Raw genomic sequence first — 23580 nt, 5'->3', positions numbered from 1 at the left:
GGACCAGCTTTGAGCCGCCCGTTATGTTCCATGATGAAACCTAAATCCTGGTGCCTTCTCAGGGGGTTTCAGTATATACATCGAAGGCATTTATTTACATGGTCTTTAGTTTGGGTTGTTATTTTTTACACTTACTGAACAGCAGGTAGGGAAAGAGGACTTCTTGTCAGTTTCCTTTAGCACGAAACCAAGCCAAAAACCTCAACGCACCTGCATTTTATCCTGAGACTTAAACCTCTCGATTAACCACTGTTTTCTACATAATCCTGCTCCAAGAGAGTCCAGGAAACAAAAGGTGGTCTTTGGGATTAATGTGAAAATTGATTGTCATGGATACAAATACACATTTACCTCAATGTCTTCAATCTCCTCCATCATTAAAGGCAAAAAAAAAGTCTTTATAACAACGAGGATCTCAAGGAGCAATACAATTTGGAATTACCTGAGGGCCTTTAAATGAGCTCCAGGATATGGTTTGTAGTCATGCACGTTAAGTGGACTCAAGCATTTTAGGAATGTTTCAACGAGGATTTTTTTGAAAAAAGGTTTCTATTTGGGGTTCAGTTAACCAGAAAATTAAATTAACCAGAACTCTTCTATTTCCAGAGACTTTCCATTGATTGAAGTTTGACTATACTTTTAAGTAGTCTTAGTTCCCACACAGGAGCGACTTGTGTTTTCTGACTTATTTCTTGGAAAGTACTAAGGGCCGTGGTGGTGGCTTTTTGGTTTTGAGTTTCAATGATTACTATGTATCCATCTGCATTGATCCATGTCCATGCATCTGTACATAGAGAGAGACAGAAAGAGAAGTCAGTTGATGGTTAAAGAAATACGGGTAGTGATGCTTTCACTAAGATTTGACCTCTGTCTTCCTCTCTCCAAGTATACGTTGCCCCTTTCACACCTGCCACTTAGAAGTGAGAAGTATTTTCCTAGAAATGGAACAATGCTTTCTTCTCTGTTGCTTAAAGCAGGGCGTAGAAGGAAGTGGCGTTGTAGTCAAAAAAAAAAAAAAATTATAAGTGGAATTATAATGTGCTGCTCAAGCCAACCAGGAAGAGAAAAACCCTCCAGTAGCCAAGAGGCCAGATGGCCTTTTTTTTTTTTTTTTTTTTTAGTGCAGTCATTAAGCAGGAAGCTCTGCTTGATTAAGAAGATGCTGGTCTTGATTTTCATTCACTAGTTTTGAGGTCCTTTTTTTTTTAATGGGTACCCCCCCCATTTTCATTCAGCTACGTGATCATTTGTGCCATTGTAAGCAAGACTGTGCTGATGAGAACGCAAAGTCTTAATGATAAAGAAGCAAAGTCGTGGTTCTGAAAGGCCTCGGACTCTGCCCACCAGGCTCCAGGCCCCCCATCATTACCATCTCCATCGCCCTGTTGTAGGGTCTGGTGTTTTGGTTTTGGTTTCTTTTGCTAACCCGGAGTGAGAAAGCCTGGGTACCGCAGGGGCTATAACTAGGGCTTTGTGAGTTGCAAGGTAGACGCAGGGGAAGAAAATAGAGGGTTTGGAGTTCAACACTCCAGGGGGCCACTGTGCATAAAGGCCCTGAGTTTAATCCTCGGAGCTGCCAGTCAGGATCACCATGAAGAAGCACCCAAGCAAAGAATCGCTCCTGGATGCTGATAGGCTGGGGCGGGCCCGGGGAGCTGAGCACCCCTCTTTGGACCAGGATGTTTTGGCAGTGGATGGGGGGGGGTGGGGGGAGGTTGCCTGGCAGTGGCTCAGACTCAACAAAGCTGCTTTCTGGGAAGTCACCCGAGGCGTGGCTTCCACCTTTGGCCCCGCACCCCGGGAGGGAGCGATTGCCCCGTCTTTATTCTAAGGAAGGAAAATGCAGAGAATTGTCAAGAATGGAATATTTGCATCCCTTGGCAGGAGAGAGTCACTTGGAGGAATTTGTAGTGGAAAGAATAGACGGAGACAATGGGCAGAACTGTTAGGAGCCTTGGATTTGAATAAGGACCAAGCGTAAGAAAATGTGTACGAAGGCTAAGAACCTACCAGTCTTTATTCATAACGATCGTAGATCAGACATGAACAATTGTCTTTTTGCTTATTCTCGAAATATATCTCCACTTGAAGATGGCTTAGCCACGTGGAAAGGTCCCTGGTCTCGGAGCGCGACCTTTTTTCCTAAGTGACTTTTTAAGCCCTAGGTTCTATCTGATGTGCTGAGTCCTTGGAGTGTCGCCTTTTCTTGTATTCTGAAAGCTAGCATCTTATCTAAGTTGATTCCATGGAAGGATACAGTGTACAGCTGAAATGCACCCTTATTAGTTGAAAATGAACCTTTTTTAGGACTCAGGTGATCCGAAAGCACCAACAAGTAAGACCCTGAGATCCTACCATTTCCCATTCATTCCGAGGTAATACTTCAATTTCCTATTTTATACATGGCTTTTATAACTACATGGATAGTATATCTCTCAAAGAGGTCACAGGGACACATATGCTTTGATAATGCGAGAAAAAGCAGGTTTAGCCTGACTTGGGGAGAATTCTGTCAAAGTCATTAGAAGCCTTATCACATTTATAAGATTTGTTCTCATGTACATCACAAGTATCTGTCTATATTCTATTTCTCTCTATATTATATATATTTCTTTTAAAATATTATATTTCTTTTTTTAGAATTATCAGGCCTCCCAAGAAAGTTTAAATCTTGGCTTTTGGGAGTTCCCGTCATGGCACAGTGGAAACGAATCTGACTAGGAACCCTGAGGTTGCGGGTTCCATCCCTGGCCTCGCTCAGTGGGTTAAGGATCCGGCGTTACCCTGAGCCGTGGTGTAGGTTGCAGATGTGGCTCAGATCTGGCGTTGCTGCGGCTGTGGTGGAGGCTGGCAGCCGCAGCTCCGATGAGACCCCTAGCCTGGGAACCTCCATATGCCAAGCGCGGATGAGGCCCTGAAAAAGACAAAAAGACCAAAAAAAAAAAAAAAATCAAAATAAATCTTGGCTTTTAAGCCAAAGAAGCTTTGGTTTGGGGATAACGCACTCTCTGAGAATTGCCTCCTTTCTAAACCTCTGTCTGCCTGCCACTCCCTCTTCTCCTAAACCATCTTCAGCATCTACCAGCAGACTTCCCAAGCCCTTGCCTCGGTCTGTGCTGAAGCTGCGGTAGGAGCTCCCATGACAGTTGCCTCTGCCATCATCTCCTTCCTAGCCTCTCGTTGTTTCTTTTTTTTTTTTTTTTTTTTTTTTTTTTTTTGGCCCAAGCCCACGGCAGGCAGAAGTTCCCAGGCGAGGGATCGAGCCCGCACCATAGCATTGTCGACACCAGGTCCTCAACCTGCTGAATCACCAGGGAACTCCTCCCGCATTCTAGTTTTAACTCGCCTTTGATCCTCTGGTCATGACAGCCCGGCTGTACCTATTCATTTCCCCTGTGCTGTCCCCCGCCTCCCGCACCCCAACACTTCTTTCCCTTTCCTTTCTGAAATTTCTTCCCCTAGGGAGACAAAAACAGGTTAAGTACAGAGAAAACCAATGACTCTTGAAATGTCTCTGTTAATTTCCTTCACACCCTTCCCTGTAACCTTAACTGCACGTCCATAGTTCCTTTCAACTTTGGGGTCACATCCTGCCATCAAACACTCAGACATTCGGGGAATTCTAAGTACCATAGTTCCTGTTTTTTTTTTGTTTTGTTTTGTTGTTTTTTTTTTTTTTTTTTTTGGTCCACTCTGTGATTGTGGCCTTTCTCTCTCCACTGGCATTGCCCGAGTAAACAGAGAGATCACTGATTTCCAATAATTCACCACTTGGTCTTTTTGCATCTTAGAAAGAGTTAACATTTAGATTTTTAATGTCCTGGAAAAACAAATCACTCCTTAAGGAAATCTGCAGCTAAACATTTAACGACTTGAGAAATGACACCACAGCTCTGTTCAGATGCCAGAACTGTTGATAACTGAAATTCAGACCGGCTTGCTTATTGGCAGGGAAAAAGCCAGCATGTCACAAAAGCCTCCGTAGCCTCAGATAGGAGTAGAAATAGCTTCTTAACTGAAGCAGAACTGCCCAGCCCTCTGCCTTCAGTGAAGTTAGGTCTTTTTGTTTCTTTCTTTTTCAGTCTGGTTCTTTGAAACTCCTGTGTTTGCTCGCCCCTTCCTTCGTTTATGTTTGCCTGGTTAAAATGTCAGCTCTCCCAGGCCAGGCCTTTTGTATCATATTCACCTGTGCCCTCCTAGTGTCCCCATCAATGCCTGGCATGAAGTCCAACCCCAGAAACAGCCACTGAATGAGGAAGAGAATGGGCAGAACGACTTTCTCTCTGGTTGGACTCCCATAGCAGGTCTTAAAAACATTTAGCTAAATGCTGAAAGAAAGCCAAGTTAGCAGACAGAACGGATTTCTGGTATCCTGAAAGTAGCAAAACTCGCTTACTCTTCCAAACTCCGAAAAAGAGTTGAGGATAAGCGTTGCAAAGAGCTGAAGTGCCAGACCAGCAATGAGGAAGTTATTAAGGGCGCTGTTTATTTGGGCAAACCTGTGGGTGGGGCCTGCCTGCGCTCAGCCCGTTTTCCTGGTACATGAGCCGATGTACGAGGGGGGCTGGAGACGAGGGTGGGGAATGCTTTTGTGTGAGCATCTCTTACCGCGCTGGTCTCCCACGGGGCAGGGGTCCTTCGTGCCAAGTGAGCTGCTTCTGCCATCCCTCCTAGAAAGCCCAGTGGGGATCTGCACTCCAGGGATCACTCTTGGCCACATCTCCGGGAGGAGACGGCTGCTCTGTCTTGGAGAATAATTCTTCGTGCATCGCTCCCATTTCAGTACCCTTTGTGAGCTGAGGAGCTGACTGCCTTTGTTCCGGATCGTCTTTGCAAGGATGTTTGTATAGTGAACAGTCTTCTGGGCAGGTCAAGGCAGAGCATCTCCCTCCAGGGTGGAAAGCAGGTTTAAAAGAATATATATATAATAGATACGTATCTATGACTGGGTCACTTCGCTGCACAGCGGAAATTGACAGAACTTGGTAAATCAACTCTAAGAAAAAATTTTTAAGAGAAAGCAGGTTTGTTGTTGTTCATGATAATAAAGATAATGACTCTCCAGGGCAAGTGTTGGATAGATGTGCTTGCATTCCATCTTCAAAGCTTCAGGTTTCCTGAGCTCGGGGCTGCTCAACTATAATGCAAACCCTTGTTGGGTGGCATGTACCTGGGGCGTCTGCTCTGTGGAACCTGGGGACAAAGGGAAGTGACGGGAACATGAAACACATGCTCCTTGCTGTGTCCGGACTCAAAACCTCCTTGGTCTCTGATGCAGGAGCCTTCTGTCTTCTGTCAACACCCAGGAAACTGGTAGGTTAAGTGATGAGCTTGTAAGTAGGACAAAATCTGAAACCTTCACTGTCCTTGGTCCTCCTACCCTCCCCACATTTGCCAGGGTCCCTTATTTCCTGCAAAATCAAAAATGCTAGCAAAGGATGCATATGGGACAGGTTGACTTTGGGGAGCAGAAAACTGAAGCCTCACGACCATGGGAGGCGAGCCACTGGTAGTGAACAGAGGTTTGTCCAAGTCTAGGAAATAAACGAGGTTGTTTATGTGAAGATGACTTTTTTTTTCCCCATCTTTTTAGGGCCACGCCTGCGGCATCTGGAACTTCCCAGGCGAGGCGTCACATCCGAGCTGCAGCTGCCAGCCTATGCCACAGCCACAGCCACACCGGATCCTTAACCCACTGAGCGAGGCCAGGGATCGAACCCGCATGTTCATGGACTCTAGTCGGATTCTTAGCCTGCTGCGCCACACTGGGACTTTTGAAGCCGATTATTAGAGAGTAATTCATGTTAAAAGAAATGCTAGCTTATTATTCATATACTGTTGCTACACGTAAGACATCCATGAACATTATTGAACGAATAGATTTATATCCTTCCTGCTGCCACAAGTGGTTCGAAGAGATTTCTGATGCAAAGAAAATACAGATAATGAATTTACTGAAAGAGGAGTACGAAGAGGTGTTCAAAGACAGGGGAAGGAGTTCCCTCTGTGGCACCATGGGTTAAGAACCCGACCAGTATCCATGAAGATGCGGGTTTGATCCCTGGCCTCCCTCCGTGGGTTAAGGATCCCGAGCTGCCGTGAGCCGTGGTGTAGGTTGCAGATGCGGCTCGGATCCCATGTTACCGTGGCTGTGGTGTAGGCCGGCGGCTACAGCTCTGATTCAACCCCTAGCTGGGGAACCTCCATATGCCGTGGGTTTGGCCCTAAAAATAAAAATAAATAAAAAAATAAATAAAATAAAAATGAACAAGGAGAAGAAGGATGCCAGAGCTACAGTTTTGCCAGGCACTTGTAAGACTTTGCTTCACTTAATCCTCAAAGGACCTTTTGAGATTTTCTCATTGTCACACTTTATAGATAGGCTTGTATAAGATAGGAAGCGGATCTGTGAGTTTAAGATACTCGAGTAGCTGGCTCCTCTCTGCCTTTGCTAGGAAATGGCCAAGCCAGGGTCTGAACTCGTTTATCTCCCCCCAAAACTAAACCAAGAAAAGTTGGGCCAACCAAGCTCAGGGCTTAACTCTGAGTTTTTCAGCAACATATCAGAGAGCAAGCTGGATGAAATTCATTATCTAAAAGATGAAAGCCAGAGTTCCCGTCATGGCGCAGTGGAAATAAATCCAACTAGGAACTGTAAGGTGGCGGGTTCGATCCCTGGCCTCGCTCAGTGGGTTAAGGATCCGGCGTTGCCGTGAGCTGTGGTGTAGGTCACAGACATGGCTTGGATCCTGCGTTGCCGTGGCTGTGGTGTAGGCCAGCCTCTAGCTCCGATTGGACCCCTAGCCTGGGAACCTCCATATACCTCGGGCATGGCCCTAAAAAGCAAAAAAAAAAAAAAAAAAAAAAAAAAGTTGAAAGCCTGTATGTTCACCTCTCATCTCACAATAGAAGGAAAGGATGGGGAAAGGGGAAAACAATAGTAGCAGAATATAAAGAAGAGGGAAAAAAAGCCTGCAATTTTAGACACAATGCCAGAGTTCCCTGGTGGTCTAGTCATTAGGATTCAGGCTTTTACTGCTGTGGCCCAGCTTCAGTCCCTTATCTAGGAACTGAGATCCCATCAAGCCATTCACAGAATGCTGCGGCCAAAAATAAATAAATCAGTAAATATTTTAAAGTAATCAAAACTGGAGTTCCCATTGTGGCGCAGCAGAAACAAATCTGTCTGGGAACCATGAGGTTGCAGGTTCGATCCCTGGCCTCACTTAGTGGGTTAAGGATCCGGCGTTGCCGTGAGCTGTGGTGGTAGGTCGCAGATGTGGCTCGGATCCCGCATTGTTGTGGCTGTGGTGTAGGCTGGTGGCTACAGTTCCGCTTAGACCTCTTGCCTGGGAACCTCCATGTGCCACGGGTGCTGCCCTAAAAAGAACAAAAAAAAAAAAAAGGTGGTAAAACCTAAAAGAGATGCAGTATAAGATAGGATATATTACTTGCTGATCTGAACCCCCTTAGCTTAGAGACTGCGGTAGTAATAACTGTAATTCTTACTATGTAGTATGTCCAATAAACTGGAGGAACTCTGGTGATTTCATTCAAGGGATTGTCCTACTAGCAGTTTTAGCAGAACTTGCATCAGAGGAAAAGATGATAGAACATGACTTGACATGACCTGTTATGCTAATGTTAGCAAGTTAGTTGCCACGATTGTTTCTCGAAGCAGAAGCCATTCCTTAGCTTCTCTGGGAGCTTCTCTGGGAATTGTGTTTAAAGATTATTTTTATTTATTTATTTATTTATTATTTTTTATTTATTTTTTGTCTTTTTGCCATTTCTAGGGCAGCTCCCGCAGCATATGGAGGTTCCCAGGCTAGAGGTCCAATCGGAGCTGTAGCCACCGGCCGACACCACAGCCACAGCAACGCGGGATCTGAGCCGCGCGTCTGCAACCCACACCGCAGCTCACGGCAACGCCGGATCCTTAACCCACTGAGCAAGGCCAGGGATCGAACCTGCAATCTCAGGGTTCTTAGTCTGATTCGTTAACCACTGAGCCGTGACGGCAATGCCTAAAGATTATTTTTAAAGTGTAAGAGTGTGCTCTGCATGGAGAGAGATTTTTGTTTCTTTTGTACAAAACTCAATTTCCTTAGGAGTATCTAGGAAAACAGAGTGTTTTATTTTCGATGGGGCAAAACACAGATCTAGGACTTTGAGGAAGTGGCTGATGGGTTGAAAAGTGAGTGATTTCATCTGCTTTGAAAGCAGTTTTCATTTTATGGTATTTATTTATTGCTGGGTCGAAGCTGTACATGTTTTTAGTTGAGGTAAGTTAATTGCAATGTTGTGTTAGTTTCGGGTATACAGTAAAGGGATTCAGCAGTTAAATAGATATATATATATATATATATATATATATTCTTTTTCAGACTCTCTTCCTTTATAAGTTATTACAAAGCACGGAGTATAGTTTCCTGTCCTGTACGGTACATCCTTGGGGATAATTTTATGATACTTTAAACTGTGTGTGTGTGTGTGTGTGTGTGTGTGTGTTTTCATGATAACCTAATTTGATTGCCCCAGACTTAAAGATCTCTTGCTGCCTGGGGAACTCGTTTATCCCTTAGCATGGAAATCCAAGTATTTTTGCTGACATTTCTCCCAAGAAGCCTCCTGCCTTTGTTCTGTCCAGACACCCAGTTCCGACGCCGCTCTTAATATCCTGTTTTGGGTGGTCAGCCCGGCTGTTCTTTTCCTTGCCCTGTTCCCATGTTCTCCGTCTCTTGTGTGATGCTTCACAATAACAGTTCAGAACAAAAGAGTCCCTCCTCTTTCTGTGGCCTTAAAAAAAAAAAAAAAAAAAAAAAAAAGAAACAGAAAAAAAAAGAAACAGAAAAAAAAGGGAAAAAAAAAAAAAGGCTTCATCCCATGACTGCAGAGCTTCAGTGATCACGGGAAATGTTTAAAGCATGTTCTTGGTAATTGTTAACCAGGCGTCGTAAGAAAGGGTTGCTTTTCTTTATTTTTTAAGGGTAGCTTCAGGGTATTGTGCGAATGCGGGGTTTTGTGTGGGGCTGACTTTGAAGTTGAGAGAGAAGGCGATTTTCTTTGAGCAGGGGACCTAGCAGATGTGACAGTGTCCCAATCTCTTCTTACAATAGGAATCAGTTACTGGGTCACATTGTCATTCCCGCAGCACGTCACAGCCCCGGAGTAGTTGTGTGTGTCTGGTCCCTGAACTGAAGAGAACAATTGTGAAAGGCCACATGGGCCATCGGCAGCAACTCTTGACTGATCCATTTGCCTCCTGGTGATAAGCGGTGGGACGGGGAGAGCGGGCACACTGCCTTCTAGAAGAGTGTTGGAGGAATGAAGTGAGAACACTTGTTTGCAAGAGGCGAGCATTTTTTCCAGGTGGCATTTTCGTCCTGCAAAAATCCGGCTCCACTGGTCTTGTCCTTCAAAGACTAGCCCTCTCGTGTGATTTTGCTAATTCCCAGGTCACCTTTTTCAGATAGGAGTGGGCAGGTTACTCATTTTTTTTTATGTAGATGATTTACAGGTTTCCTTTTTTTTTTTTTTTTTTTTGCAGCGGAAGAAAAGTTTCTCTCATGCAGAAGGGGCATGCTATAACTGAGAGGTTTGTGAGGAATGAATACTCTCAGGTCCCAAGTAATGTTGCACAGGTGCCTTTGTACACACTCTCACACACACCACACACACACACACACGCATATTGATATGTGGCTCCCCAAACTAATTACATTTTCTAGAGACATAGCAACAGTTCTTAGAATGTGTGTAAAAGTGTCTACTGGGGAGTTCCCATCGTGGCCCAATGGAAATGAATCTGATCAGGAACCATGAGGTCGTGGGTTTAATTCCTGGCCTCGCTCAGTGGGTTAAGGATCTGGCATTGCCATGAGCTGTGGTGTAGGTCACAGACTAGGCTCGGATCCAGTGTTGCTGAGGCTGTGGTGTAGGCCGGCAGCTGTAGGCTCCACTTTGACCCCTAGCCTGGGAACTTCCATATGCCGTGGGTCCGGCCCTAAAAAGCAAGGAGAAAAAAAAAAAAAAGGTGCCTACTCGACTCTAAATACACTTTGAAAAGCAATCAGGGAAGGCAGTCTCTGGGGGTTTCACAGGGATCAGCAGACTCCGTGTCTACCGCCACCGCCACCACCACACTCTGGGCCTGCTCTTCCAGGAGGTTCGATTTAGATTTCTGTCGGGAGACTAGTTGTGACAAGTTCTCACTCGCTCCCTTTTCTTTCAAGTCTGTGCTCACTGCCTTCGGAATCAAATTCTTGCCTGACACCTGGTACATACAGCACAGACCTGGAAAACATCAGTCATTTTCAATTTAGTGTGTAGTAGGTTCCATTTGTCTTTAGAACTAGATGCTTGCTTGCTTGCTTTTTTTTTTTTTTTTTTTTTTTTGCTTTTGCTTTTTAGGGCTGCACCCGCAGCATAGGGAGGTTCCCAGGCTAGGGTCCAATTGGAGCTACAGCTGCCGGCCTACACCACAGCCACAGCAACGCAGGATCCGAGCCGCATGTGTGACCTACACCACAACTCATGGCAACGCCGGATCCTTAACCCACTGAGCGAGGCCAGGGATCGAACCCACCACCTCATGGTTCCTGGTCAGATTCATTTCCACTGCACCACAATGGGACCTCCAAGATGCTTGCTTCCTTAACATAAAGTGTTAAAGATATGAAATGTCCGAGGTGCTCTTGACAGTGGGAAATTTCCTGTAGAGGTGGTCAGATCACGCTTCCTAGAATATTATAGGATTTTTTGTTGATCATTTTCTTTTGAAAATATTTGAGGCTAATTTTTCCACAGCCATGCCAAAATGTCTCGGAAAAATCTTGACCATTTCAATGTCGTTTTAACCGATCAGTGCTGTCGAATCTCTTAAGGAAGAGTTCTTTCCGATTCTGTTTGATGACTGTGTCTCTTCCATGGACAGTGAGGATTTCTTAGAGAAGTCATCCGTAGGTGAAGTGGAGTCATCCTTTTGTTTATTGTTAAAAGATAAATGAAATTATGATTTGTAGAGAATCATGCATACACATCATACATGATTGGTAGAGAAATACACATTTCAAAAAAATGTACGTCTGGAGTTCCCGCTGTGGTGCAGTGGGTCAAGGATCTGGTGTTATCTCTGCAGCTGCTCAGGTTGCTGCTGAGGTGCGGGTCGATCCCTGGCCCAGGAACGTCCATATGCCGCAGATGCAGCTTAAAGGAAGAAAAAAAGAGAAGAAAAGAAAATATATGTTGGCATTTTTATGTGCAAACATGTGAGGTGTGCTTTGGTTTACCATAAGGTGTCACAGTGGCATGAAAGTGTCACAGCGTGCAAACCAGGCGCCACCAGGAAGCCATTCTTGCCTCCTGTTTGTCCTTTATCAAGAATGTTCTTGCATCACCTTTGGTGGAGTCCAAATGGCTGGTTTATAAATCAAATTGTGAAGCTTTGCAAGCAATGTGTGTTTTAAGATTTTGTTTTGTTTTTTATACTTTTCCTGATGCTTTCGTTGCAGTTTCTTGCCTTGCGTAGTGTGATAAGGAATATCCTTGAAAGAACTGCAGAGCGGGGCATTTTTTTTTTTTTTTTTTTTTGCTTTTGGGGTGGCTACTTCCGTTTTTTCCTTCAGACCATCGGTTTTTCAAAAATAACTTTCCAGTCTCCATTCACTCTTTACCATTGTGGAGACTGAAATTTGGGGCACCCATCACAGATTTGCTGTTTGTGTGTGTGTGTGTGTGCATGTGTGTTTATATTTGTATTATATGTACATGTGCACATGTCTATATGATACATGCATACATGACACCTACATGTGTGTGTATATGTAAAACTTAACTTGCGGCCATATGTACATACATGTATGTTTCATATGTGTATTTTCAGGTGTTTATCAGGATGATAGCTTACGATCTAGGTCTCTCTTTCACAAAGAAAAAGAGGACTCTATTGTGTCTGTACAAGAGATCATTCTTCCTGATGTAGCATGTAAAAACCTTCTAGAGGCTGGGTTTTAATTCAGGAGGTAGACACAAAATAATAAGTGTATTCTAAAAAAGAATAACAAAGCAGCGCCCAGAGCCTAATGTGATCATGTGCTCAGGAAGAGGCTGACAGGATCCAAATGCAAGGGGTGGGGGCGTTGGCGAGCGCCCGTTGCTGACCCCGAGAGCTGGGCAGGACGGCTCCTGTCCACAGCTTGGAAAGCTGGCATCGGCCGCCAAGCTGTAGGACACTGACGCGCTGCTGGCCCCTGCGGGCAGTGAGCGTACAGATCCCGGTGCCAAGGCATGATCTGAGGGCGGACAGGTGGTGATCTGACCCGAGCCGCCTTTTCATTGGGTTCCGATGAGGACTGAGTGGACCAGGGCCCCGGGGAGCCACGGCGGGGTCTGCGGAAAAGGCGGTGGGAGGTTTTGATTCTTCAGCTCAGCAGCCCTGGCGGGGTGGATGAGGTGGAGCTGGCCTTCCTGGAATTGTCGCGTCGATTTTCCTGTTGTGTTTCACTGTTGACGCTCTCACAGACACACAGGACCGCTCCAGCCCTGCCTGCCACCCACCATCTGGTCTCGGTGGCCTGTCTGTCATTTCGTGGGTCCCCATCCTCTGCCTACGGCGATGTGTCTTCAAAAAGAACTAGGGTGCAGTCCATTGGTGGGTATTCAAGACAATCTCTTTGTAAGACTCTGGAGAGAGGCTAGACCAACTCTGTAGGACAAATGGGCTCTTTTCCTGTTTTTAACCTGTTTATCCGTCTTTCGGTGGAAGAAATGGCTTTTCTGAGACTGTTGGGGGGTGGGCGCTTCACTATTAAGACAGAGCAGCATCAGGCATTTGTTCCTGGAGAAATCAGGGTTGCTTTTTTTTGCCTTGTCATTTGTGTCTTTTCGCTTGTCGGCTTGTATAAATGAACTCCGGAAGGTGTATTTAAGCATTCTGTTAAGTAAATTTGGAAGACTGGGTTTCAATTAAAAGAACCAGACAGTGTGACCTAGCTTCCATTTCTCCTTAATTTTTATCATCAAAGCCTTCATATCCCTCAAGACATCTGCCATGCTTCCAAGTGATTCTTTTCAGGGATGTTCATTCATTATTAATCAGGTTGCATGGGCCAGAGAGTATGTGATTATTTTAAAGAATGTCCTAGAGAGCCAATTACTAAAAAAACCAAAAAAACAGAAAAACAAAAAACAAAAGGCATGTTCTAGACAGATGTGGAAGTAGAGAAAAGGGTTTGTGAACAGTTTAATTCAATTGGTCTGAGTTCCGCCAGGTGGATGTTTGGTGCAATTAAAAGACTTCCCGGTTCTCACTTTCGGTATCAGGTAAAACATTTTAACTGGAGCACGTCTTAGAATGCAGATGAAGTGACAAGTTATTAAAATATCTCTTGGACTAATTATGTAAAAACTTGAGGCTGGTGCCTTAGTGCTTATCGCTTGTCACTTTGTTTTTTTTTTTTTTTTTTTTTCCCCCAGTCGGTCCCTCTGGTCCCCTGCAGTTTGGTTGGCAGAAATTTTTACTTCTCTGTCATGATGAACGAATGCATGTGAGTGCGCTGATGGTTTGAGGTTAAGCACAGTGTTATTTCAGAGGCATTACCTCTGGAGTGATTACAGGATCTGCTGGTTTTTTTCACCTGTTCGCACTTGGTGTGTTATTTACACTGTCGCTTTAAGAACCCTTTTGCGTTTGGACTGCCCTCTGCCTTAGTCACTTGGGGTGGGACACAGCCCACGTCGCGGTGTCAATTTCCAGTCTTTCGGAATGTCATTAACTTCAACTGGCTCTCACGCGCCCCTCCTTCCAGCCCTTCGTGGCTCTGTTTTATTGTGCATTTACTGTCTCACCTGCTTCTCAAATCAGCCAGAAGACTAATCAGTAAAATAGCATGTGGGTAGTATTTTTATGGTGTCGTTTTTTATAACTCAGCGTTAAGTACTAAACCAGGATCGAATGCGCAGACATTGAGTTGCTTGTATTATGGTCTTTCAAATACTCTATTTGTGGTGAATTCATGTTGGATGGAGCACCCAGTTTTTACTGAGTTTCTGTTAGACAGTGTTGGAGATTCTGTTTTAATCTGAGATGAGAGAAGGTACTTTCTGAGTTTAGTCCCTAATGCAAACCTTGCCTTACAAATTGAGGTTAAATTCCAGTGTTTCACAATTCCCAAGTTTCTGATCCTCGGAAAGTCTCTGTTTCTGCTAATCCAAGATGAAAACAGCATTCCACAGGCCTTAAAAAAATACTCCCCCTATGGCTCTGATAATAATAATAATAATAATAATAATAATAGAAGCTCATAGCAAAAATCCAGATGGTCAACGAAATCGTAATTACTCGGGTGAAGAGAGGGGACTAGAGAATTGATTCGATCCTATTCCTGAAATTGTGGACTCTTAAAGAATTACCTTTATGCATGGCATTTCTGACGCTGACTCTTTTTTAGGACGCTTGTAGGAATTTCCTTTTCCAAACCATCTTTAGGTGGCTTGGTGTAGCACGGCGCGGTTTTGGCAGTGTTTGCCATCCCAGTTATGTTTGTATAAGACGTAGGTTTTGGTTAACATCAAGCTTCGTTTCCACACTCCAGAGGATATTTGGGGGGAGAAAAAAAACAGAGGAAGTGCCTTGGAACTCATCTGGGCAGGGGCTGAGAGCCACCTCCTATTAACATTTGACCACAGGCCACCCAATGTTGGTGTCCAGGTTTATTCCTTGGTGTAGTGACTCACTAATTTCCCTCAGAGGGATGGCTTTAAGAGCTGTACAAAGTGGGGGACTGAAAGTAGAGTTCTAGGTGGCTAGAATGCATCTTTTTTTTTTTTTCTTTCTTTGACTGCCCCTCGGTATGTGGAGTTCCTGGGCCAGGGATCAGATCCGAGCCGCAGTTGTGACCTACACCCCAGCTGTGCCGAATCCTCGAACCCACTGTGCGGGGCTGGGTATTGAACCTGTATCCCAGTGCTGTGGAGACGCCACTGAGCCTGCTGTGCCACAGTGGGAACTCCATAGAATGCATCATTTTTGGTGGGGTATGTAGACATGAGATAGGGTACATGTAGGGACGCATTGAGAGGTGGCTTTACCCTATCATTAAAACATCAACACCGCCAGTAAGAGAAATTTGGAACCCAAAACTCAGGGGATAACCTGCTGAAAATCAAGTATCTCCTTTATTCCAGGGAGTAAGTAATTGAATTTGTAGAATGCACTCGATCTAGAGATGCCTAATCCTTGGTCACTTCTTGAGTGTAGGGGTGAACTTTCCATACTCTTGGGATTTTGAACTTGAAAGCCCACTCATTAAATTTGGCCATCGATTAAACCTCGCAAGGCACGCCGTCTTCAGCGGGGTCCTAGGTGTTTCTTCAAGATACAGGTTTCATTCAGTCATAGCAGATGTCAGGAGAGACTCCAAGGACTAAAGATGGGAAGTTCTTTTTTTTTTTTTTTTCCAGTTGATTTATTTTTATTTTTTTAATTGTTATTTCCCCAACACATTTTTTTTTCCTACTGTACAGCATGGTGACCCGTTAGACATACATGTATACATTCTTTTTCCTCACATTATCATGCTCTATCATAAGTGAGTAGACATAGTTCCCAGGGCTACACAGCAGGATCTCGTTGCTAATCTATTCCAAAGGCAGCAGTCTGCATCTGTTAACTCTCTCCCCCTCCCCCCGGTAACCCCAAGTCCATGATTTTCTTTTCTGTGGAAAGGTTCATTTGTGCCGTATATTAGATTCCAGATGTACGTGAATCATATGGTATTTGTCTTTCTCTTTATGACTGACTTCACTCAGTATGAGAGTCTCTACTTCCATCCATGTTGCTGCAAATGGCATCATTTTGTTCTTTTTTATGGCCGAGTAGTATTCCCTTGTGTATATACACCACATCTTCCTAATCCAATCATCTGTTGATGGACATTTGGGTTGTTTGCATGTCTTGGCTATTGCGAATAGTGCTGCAATGAACATGCAGGTGCATGTGTCTTTTTTAAGGAAAGTTTTGTCTGGATATATGCCCAAGAGTGGGTTGCTGGGTCATATGGTAGTTCTGTGTATGGTTTTCTAAGGTACCTCCATACTGTTCTCCATAGTGGTTATACCAGCTTATATAAGGTGTGAAAGTCTAAAATGAGTAACCGAGTGGGATGGTGGCAAGGGTTGTGACAGTATAGGCAGAGGGGTCAGTGTTTTCTCTACCTTGACTTGTCCAGGGAATAGTGTTGCCTCTTACTTCAAAGGAAGGGGCAAAAAAGATGAATCCATCTGATATGAACCTGCCTCACTTGCATCTCCTTGACCTGTAGCAGTGATGGGTCAGGGCACCTCTCCTGAGTAGACCCATCTCCCTTCTCAAGCCTAAATCCTACATCCAAACTCTTTTTTTTTCTTTTTTTGTCTTTTTAGGGCCGCACCCGAGGCATATGGAAGCTCACAGGCTAGGGGTCAAATTGGAGCTACAGCTGCCCACCTACACCAGAGCCACAGCAATGAGGGATCTGAGCTGCCTCTGTGACCTACACCACAGCTCATGGCAACGCTGGATCCTTAACCCACTGAGCAAGACCAGCGATCGAACCCGCCACCTCATGGTTCCTGGGCGGATTCGTTTCCGCTGCGCCATGTCGGGAACTCCCATCTGAACTCTTTAAGCCCCAATGTCCTTCCTCTTCCACTGGGTACTTTCTCCTCCAACCTGTTTCCTTCTGTCTCTCGGACAAAAGAAAGCCCTTCTCCCTCCAGGAAAGTCCTCTTCTCGCCATGAGTGCTACCTCAGGCTGATGGGACCTAGAGCCTAGAGGGAGCAAGGGGCACCTGGCTCAGCCAGACCACCTTGCCCATCACCTGGGTGCCAGGGGTCATCATCCCTCCAGCCCCCCCTCCAACTGTTCTGTGCATGGATTTTCCTTTACCCCGGAGTTCCTTTTGTGGTTCAGCGCTAATGAACCCGACTAGTATCCGTGAGGATTCAGGTTCAATCCCTGGCCCCGCTCAGTGGGTTAAGGATCCGGTGTTGCCGTGAGCTGTGGTGTAGGTTGCAGATGCGGCTCGGATCCCGCCTGGCTGTGGCTGTGGCTGTGGCTGTGACTCCAGTTTGATCCCTAGCCTGGGAACTTCCGTATGCGGCCCGAAAAAGACAAAAAAAAAAAATTTTCCTTAACCCCAAAGGTACAAGCCTCTCATACCTGAGTATTATCATGGGGAAGGGGGTGGCTGAGGGCTGGAGGCAGGCATTTGGTTCAGGCCCCCCACTCAGGATTGCCCTCAACGTTAGGCCAGGAGGGGTCCCCCCTGTGAGATTCGTTTTTGTGTCGGTGCTGGTCCATGCCTGCCCGTATCAGACCCGGTGCTAATGGGACTGTATGGCAAGAATGCTGAATGGTGACGACAGGTGACTCCCGTACCTTCAAACCTGGGTCCCTCGACTGATCACTCTGTTGTGTACTCGGAAATCCTACTTCTTAAAAAAGCATTCTAGTGATTGTGTGAGCAGGACAGTGATAGTGCTTTGTGTTTCTCAGCTCAAAGCTTTCCTTTGCTAATCGTAACCATTTAAGAGACGTCATACCCTCTCGAGCCATCTTTGAAAGTATGTCTTGTTTGTTTCCTATGAAATTGCCAAATACAGCAGTGGCCCAGGCTCTTGGGGCTTCTCGGAGGTTCTGCTCTCACCTTTTAAAAACCAGAAAACAAAAACAAGAAAATGAACATGAAACCAAAAAAAAAAAAAACAAAAAAACAAAAAACAAAATCTCACGGGGGCGGGTGGAATGATTTGTGCTAGGAAGGAAAGCAGAGGCGATTGCTAAGTGCAGAAAACGGTCCCATTTACAGGAGATAAGTAATTGAGGAAAAGGTTAAAGAAGCAGTTTGAGGAGTTGCCGTGTTTGCTCTTTGGGTTAAGAACCCAACATAATGTCCATGAGGATGCAGGTTTGATCCCTGGCCTCGCTCAGTGGGTTAAGGATCCGGCATTGCCCCAAGCTGCAGTGTGGATCACAGATGTGGCTTGGATCTGACCTTGCTGTGGTGTAGGCCTGCAGCTGCAGCTCTGATTTGACCCCTAGCCCAGGAACTTCGGTATGCTGCAGGTGTGGCCCTGAAAAACAAAAAAAAGAAGCAGTTTGAGAGAAATTTGGGCAAGGCTTTCAGAAAGGAGATGTCTGGACTCGTACTTGGGCAGCAGGTAGCTGTTGAGTGTTATGAGCCTTTAAGAGAAGTAACAGGATAAAGTGGTGATGCCAGAAGCATGTTGCAAAGGTGGAACTGAAGGACAAAAGACTGGAGATGAGAAGTCAAACTAGGAAGTGTTTTTGTTTTTGTGTGCGGGTTTTTGGTTTTTTTGTTTGTTCGTTTGCTTTTGGTTAGAGTCTAGGAATCCAGTAAGGAAAATCGGGGTCAACACAGAGGCAGTGAGAACAGAGAAACCACTCAAAGAACTCCTAAGGTTTGACATTTATGGGTCTTGGCTAATGATTTGGATTTGGGGAAAGACGCGTATGTGGTTTCCTAGTGATGCTGTCGCAGGTGACGACAAACTTGATGGCTTGACACAACACTGAGGGTCATAAGTCTGACTCACATCTCAGCGGGCTATAATCAAGGTATCTTCAGGGCTGCATTCCTCCTGGAGGCTCTAGGGGATCATCTGTTTCTTCACCTTCTCTAGTTTCTAGAGGCTGCCCACATCCCTTGGCTTATGGCGCCCCTTCCTTCTTCAAATTTCTTCAAATCCAGCAATGGCTCGTCAAGTCTTTTTCACGTGGCATCATCTGACAGTATGTTGCCTCCCATGTCCACATTTAAGGACCCTTGAGATTGTTCCAGGCTAATCTCCTTGTCTCAAGGTCAGCTGATTAGCCACCGTAATTACATCTGCAACCCAAACTCCCGTTGCCTTGTAATGTACAGTATCCACCAGTGCCACATAGGATTAGGATGCGGACTGCTTTTGGGGGGCCATTATTCTGCCTCTTGCAGAGAGGGAAGAGTAGAAAATGAAGTAAGCCTCTGACTTGTGCCATTTGGGGGATGGAAGCAACATGAGGAGACACCAGGAGGTTTGGCGGGCAGAGGGGTTTGGGAGGGAAGCCGATGCGTCCCTGAGATGCAGTCTGATTGAGGCCCTTTCAGTGAATGAAGGCCAAGTACTGTCCCTCCTGAGCTGGAATTGTGAAAAGAGATGGCACCGCGAGATGCGAGCCCAGCAGTCATTCTCAGAGCAGCAGTACGCAAATCAACAACCAACCTAGATGGCGTTGTGATAGACGGCTGGCCGGCCCCATCGGAAACATCTAGGCTTTGATGAGCTGGAGGAGAAGTCGGCAGTGGTCAGAGGGAGGAAAGCCAGAAAAGACGCATCTCAGCTGTACACAGAATGGGTGGGGGTGGGGTAAAGGAAGGAGGGAGAGGTGTGGACAATCAATAGCCATTTATTAATTTTCCATTTTAAAGAAGTGCTGCCCTCCACAGTCTTGAATCCCGAAGGAAGTTGCTTGAAAAGATGTCTTACAACCAGTGCTTCCAGCATCCGGGGCTTAACTGTATCCTGTTGTTGGACATTAAGATAACTCTGGCTTGGGTCGCCAGTGTCAGAACGTGAGACACGTGGACAGGGAGAAGTCTCGACAAGGCTCTTTCCTTCTGCGGGAGGGCGCGGGTGCTCCAAAAAGCACGCACGCCCGAACAAAGGACCCTCCCCTCTTTATCCCCAACGCAGGTGTGATGTACCCGTCCCCTTGCCATGGGTCAGGTCAGGGCACACACTCTTCCCGCTTGGCTCATGGGAACAAATTGTTGCTGGGCGAAGAGGGAAACAGGAAGGGGGTCGCAGGGCCATTTCCACCCGAAACCAGAGCCAAACGGAGTCACCAAGATTTCCTTTCATAGAAAAGACGTGATGCTACTTTCCGCATTGTGACTACAGACTCTGCTGCTGAGGGATCGGTCTGGAGTGAATTGGAGGGAACATCTGTGGACCCTTGGCCAGGGACACACAGCTAATCGCTAGCAGAGCCGCGGATCACCCTAGATCACCTGGCCACCTGCCCAGCTCTCTCACTCAACTGTTCTCTGCCCTGTTGGGAACCACAAATGGTGGACAGACAGAGGCGTGAGCTGTGACTTGTTCCCATCCCCGGTTTGTTGCAGGGGTTCCCATGATTACCGACGTCCTCCTCGGAATGAGAACCGATCAGCCCATTCAGAAAAATGTTGAGCTATAGAATTTCCTGACAATCATAAGCACGTGTGATTTCCTGCCATTGTCGTGATGGCTGAGGCGCGCGCGCGCATGCGCGCGCTTTAATTGGAGGCCTGGAAATTAGAGGAGTTCAGGAAAGAAAAAAGATACCATTTTGCACAAACTCTGCCCCTACGCCCCGGCCCCTGCACCTCTATGGGTTTGTGATCCCCGTCTCATCTTCTGCAGTGCACTGTGCACGTTGCCTCCTTCGGGAAGCTTCCTCATCCTCTCCCCGACCCCCCCCCCAACCCCAGTTGCTGGCACGTGTCTTTTGTTGTGTTGGATACCCGTTGTATTTTCTCTTCCTTAATAGACCATAAGGTCACTGAAGGAGGGGCCAGGTGTTAGCATGACTTGTCCTGGGACACAGTACCTCGAGGGAATTCGGTTCCAGGCTGAAAGAATGAATGGCATTCATTTCTCAAGCAAAGCTATTTTAGGAGTTTCTGATGTGGTGCAGTGGTTAAGAATCTGACTGCAGTGGTTTGGGTTGCTGCGCAGGTGTGGGTTAAATCCCTGGCCTGGCGCCGTGGGTGAAAGGATCCGGTGTCGCCATAGTTACAGTGTAGGTCGCAGCTGTGGCTCGGATTCAGTCCCTGGCCTGGGAACTTCCATATGCGGTGGGTGTAGCCATAAAAAGAAAAAAAAAAAGATACTTTAAAGAGAGCTGGAAAATAAACTGTGCTATTTTTTCTTAAAGATAAGAAATGGCATGCATGCTTAGTAGCACTATATTGTTGGGTAGTTTCATAAGAATATTGCTACCATGGCAGAATCTTGATAAAAGTAGTAAAGATGAGATGCACGGTAGCTCTCAAATCAAAATCCCTTCCTTTCTGGCAGCATAGAGGCAAAAGGTTGAGAAAATTGGCTGAACCTGACATCGCATCTAGATATTTGGTCATCACTGCGTATAATTAACTAACCTTTATAGCATAGACACTTGCATAAAGCACAGCGCCAAGCGCCATGGCAATAAAAGGAAAAAGGTCCAGTTCTGAGCAGCTGTTACTAAATCATTCTTACGTGAATTGCCCCTGAGCACTTGACTCACATCATGCCCATTGATGTTGGGGTGAAATCGCATGGCATGGCATTTCCCGTTAGCACTGGCAACTTGTACATGCTTGTCAAAGCTGTCTTCCACCAGCGGGGCCATTGTTGCCCACACAGCGTTTTATTCATACCTCTCAGAGTGCTTTTCGTTGCTGTTTTGGCTACCATACGTGTCTCTCTCTTCTCGAACATGGGTCAGCAGAATAAGATCCGCACGCCAAATCCAGCTTGCCACCTGCTTTCGTGAATATGATGCTATTGGACAGCACGATCATTTCATGGATTGCATGTGACTGCTTTTGTGCATGACGGTGGAGGGTTGAGGACTTGCAGCAGAGACTCTGACTGCGGTGCCAAAAATATTTCCTTCTTGGCCTCGATAGAAAAAGTCGGCTGACCTCTGTTGGAATATATTGAGAGATCCTTGAGGTTGCAGTGGTTACGTTTCATTCTTTTTGCTTTCAACCCCAGCACCAGTACCTGTACTGACTCCGTGAGTGGTTGAGTCTTACCATGCACAAGGCGCTGTTCCAGGTGCTGGCGCTCCAGGGCTCCGAGAGCACAGCAAAGGTTCTGCTCTTGTGGAGCTGATAGTCTAGGGGTGGGGCCGTGGGGAGGGATGGGGCGGTGACCCAACTGATAGACTCTGTCGGTGATGAGAACCACGGAAGAAAACAAACTGAGATGGGGGGGCAGAGGGTTGCCCCGATGGGTGGTGGTGGGGGGTGGCTGTGGTGGAAGCAGGGGCATAATGGTTTTATGTGAGTTCACAGAGAAGGTGACCCTGGAGCAGAGTCTCTCGGATTCCAAAGACCTTGCAGAAGGGAGACAGGACGTGCTTGGCGTGTTTGGGGACATCATACGGAGGCTATATGCCCGGAGCAGAACGGGGATCGTGTGGGAGGGGTGAAGTCACTGTCTGAGCCTCTGTTTTCTGGGGCTGGTTTTATTCTGGTCCCTGAGGGAGATGGGAGACCCCGGGAGGGGAGAGGAGACTGGGGGGGGGGCTCTTATCATGTTTTAATAGGTTCTCTGACTTCCAAGGGGGGGCTCGACTGTGTGGGGGATGGCTAGAGTGAGCAGAAGCCAGGAGACCGTTTAGACAGGTGCTGTGCTGATCCAGGTAGGAGAGGAGCTTGGCTTGGCCCGTGATCACAGAGCTGGGATAAGGAGGGAGCCAGATTCTGGCTTCTCGGGCCAACTCCGGACCTGGCCTTCAGGAAACATCTCTAGAGGAAAATGTCAGCATTTCCATTGGGGTCGCCAATGGAATCACCTCTAGAAATTCTGACGGTACCCCTTGGGGATGGAATCCTGGCACCTGCATAAAAATGCAGTCATCAGAGCCCTCCAGACATAGGTGACACTCAGCCCTCCCTCCGGTGGGAACCATTCATAGGCGGTTTTGGTTTCACCTGAGAACAAATCCGACCAAAGGGGCTACGTTATTCCTTTGCTTCACACGCTTCTGGTGGGAGAGGTGACCAGAAATTGGATCTAGAGACACTTCCGTTTTGCCTCGATTAACCAAAATAATGATCAAGAGGGAAAACCTTGCCATTTCTTCCAAGCCATCTGTAGGAAGAGTTGGCCGAGACCAAGCAGGGATGGTGGGTTTCTCAGAGCAGCCGCCCTGGGCTTCCACTGCAGGTTGTGGGCAGATGAGTGGTCTTTCACAGTTTCCAGCCTCAGCTGCCCGTTTATCCTTTCTTACGCAGTTTGTATCAGCAGACGGCTGAAGAGCTTTTTAAGATGCCCGGCTCCTGTAAAGGCAGCAGCTCTTGCATTTTTAACAAGCTCGGCACATACTTTCCCCTTTTCATGATCAGTTACTGTTCAGTTGATAACAGGAGGCGCATTAGTTTAACCAAAAGCACCGCGTGGTATTTCTGAGAGATGCTATTGCCGAGAGGGTCAGGCTATTTGAGAAACGGCGAATTTGGTCAATAAGTGGAGGTGTGAATACAAAAAGGCTGATTGTCAGAATCACTCAGCGTAGCTTTGGATGTGAAGCCTTCCCATGGATCCGGCTGAGAATACCCCCCGCCCCCCCCCGCCCCCGGAGGGTGATGTGAACCTCGCATCCCCTGGGTGAGTTGCCCGATTCTCCCACAGCCGGCGCTGGGCTGCCTCTAATACACCCATCACTGTTGCGCGGACCTCTGCTAATGGCCTTGAAAGGGAGAAGGTTCAAAGAGGCTTGGTTCCCAGGCCTGCTAATGAGCATGAGGCCTCTTCCCTCTTAATGAGTAGGGGTTTATGTG

General features: G+C 46.4%; 1 protein-coding gene across 9 annotated transcripts in view; it reads left to right on the top strand.

Moving 5' to 3' along the window:
* The window catches only part of MID1 (midline 1), a 670664-nt gene that overhangs the window by 517547 nt on the left and 129537 nt on the right, over positions 1-23580 (top strand). Inside the window, exon 1 of one of the 9 annotated variants that reach the window (XM_003134922.6) lies at positions 12173-12652. The exons of 7 other annotated variants lie outside the window; for them this stretch is intronic. The gene's annotated coding sequence lies outside the window, so the exon portion shown is untranslated. Of the gene's footprint in view, positions 1-12172; positions 12653-23580 lie in introns of those variants that run through there. One more of the 9 variants, XM_005673394.3, reaches the window with a different exon arrangement.

The sequence above is a fragment of the Sus scrofa genome, chromosome X (genome assembly GCF_000003025.6).
Source record: "Sus scrofa isolate TJ Tabasco breed Duroc chromosome X, Sscrofa11.1, whole genome shotgun sequence".
NCBI classification, from domain to species: domain Eukaryota; kingdom Metazoa; phylum Chordata; class Mammalia; order Artiodactyla; family Suidae; genus Sus; species Sus scrofa.
The sequence above is the reverse complement of the archived record's forward strand: the minus strand, read 5'-3'. Positions and strand labels throughout refer to the sequence as shown.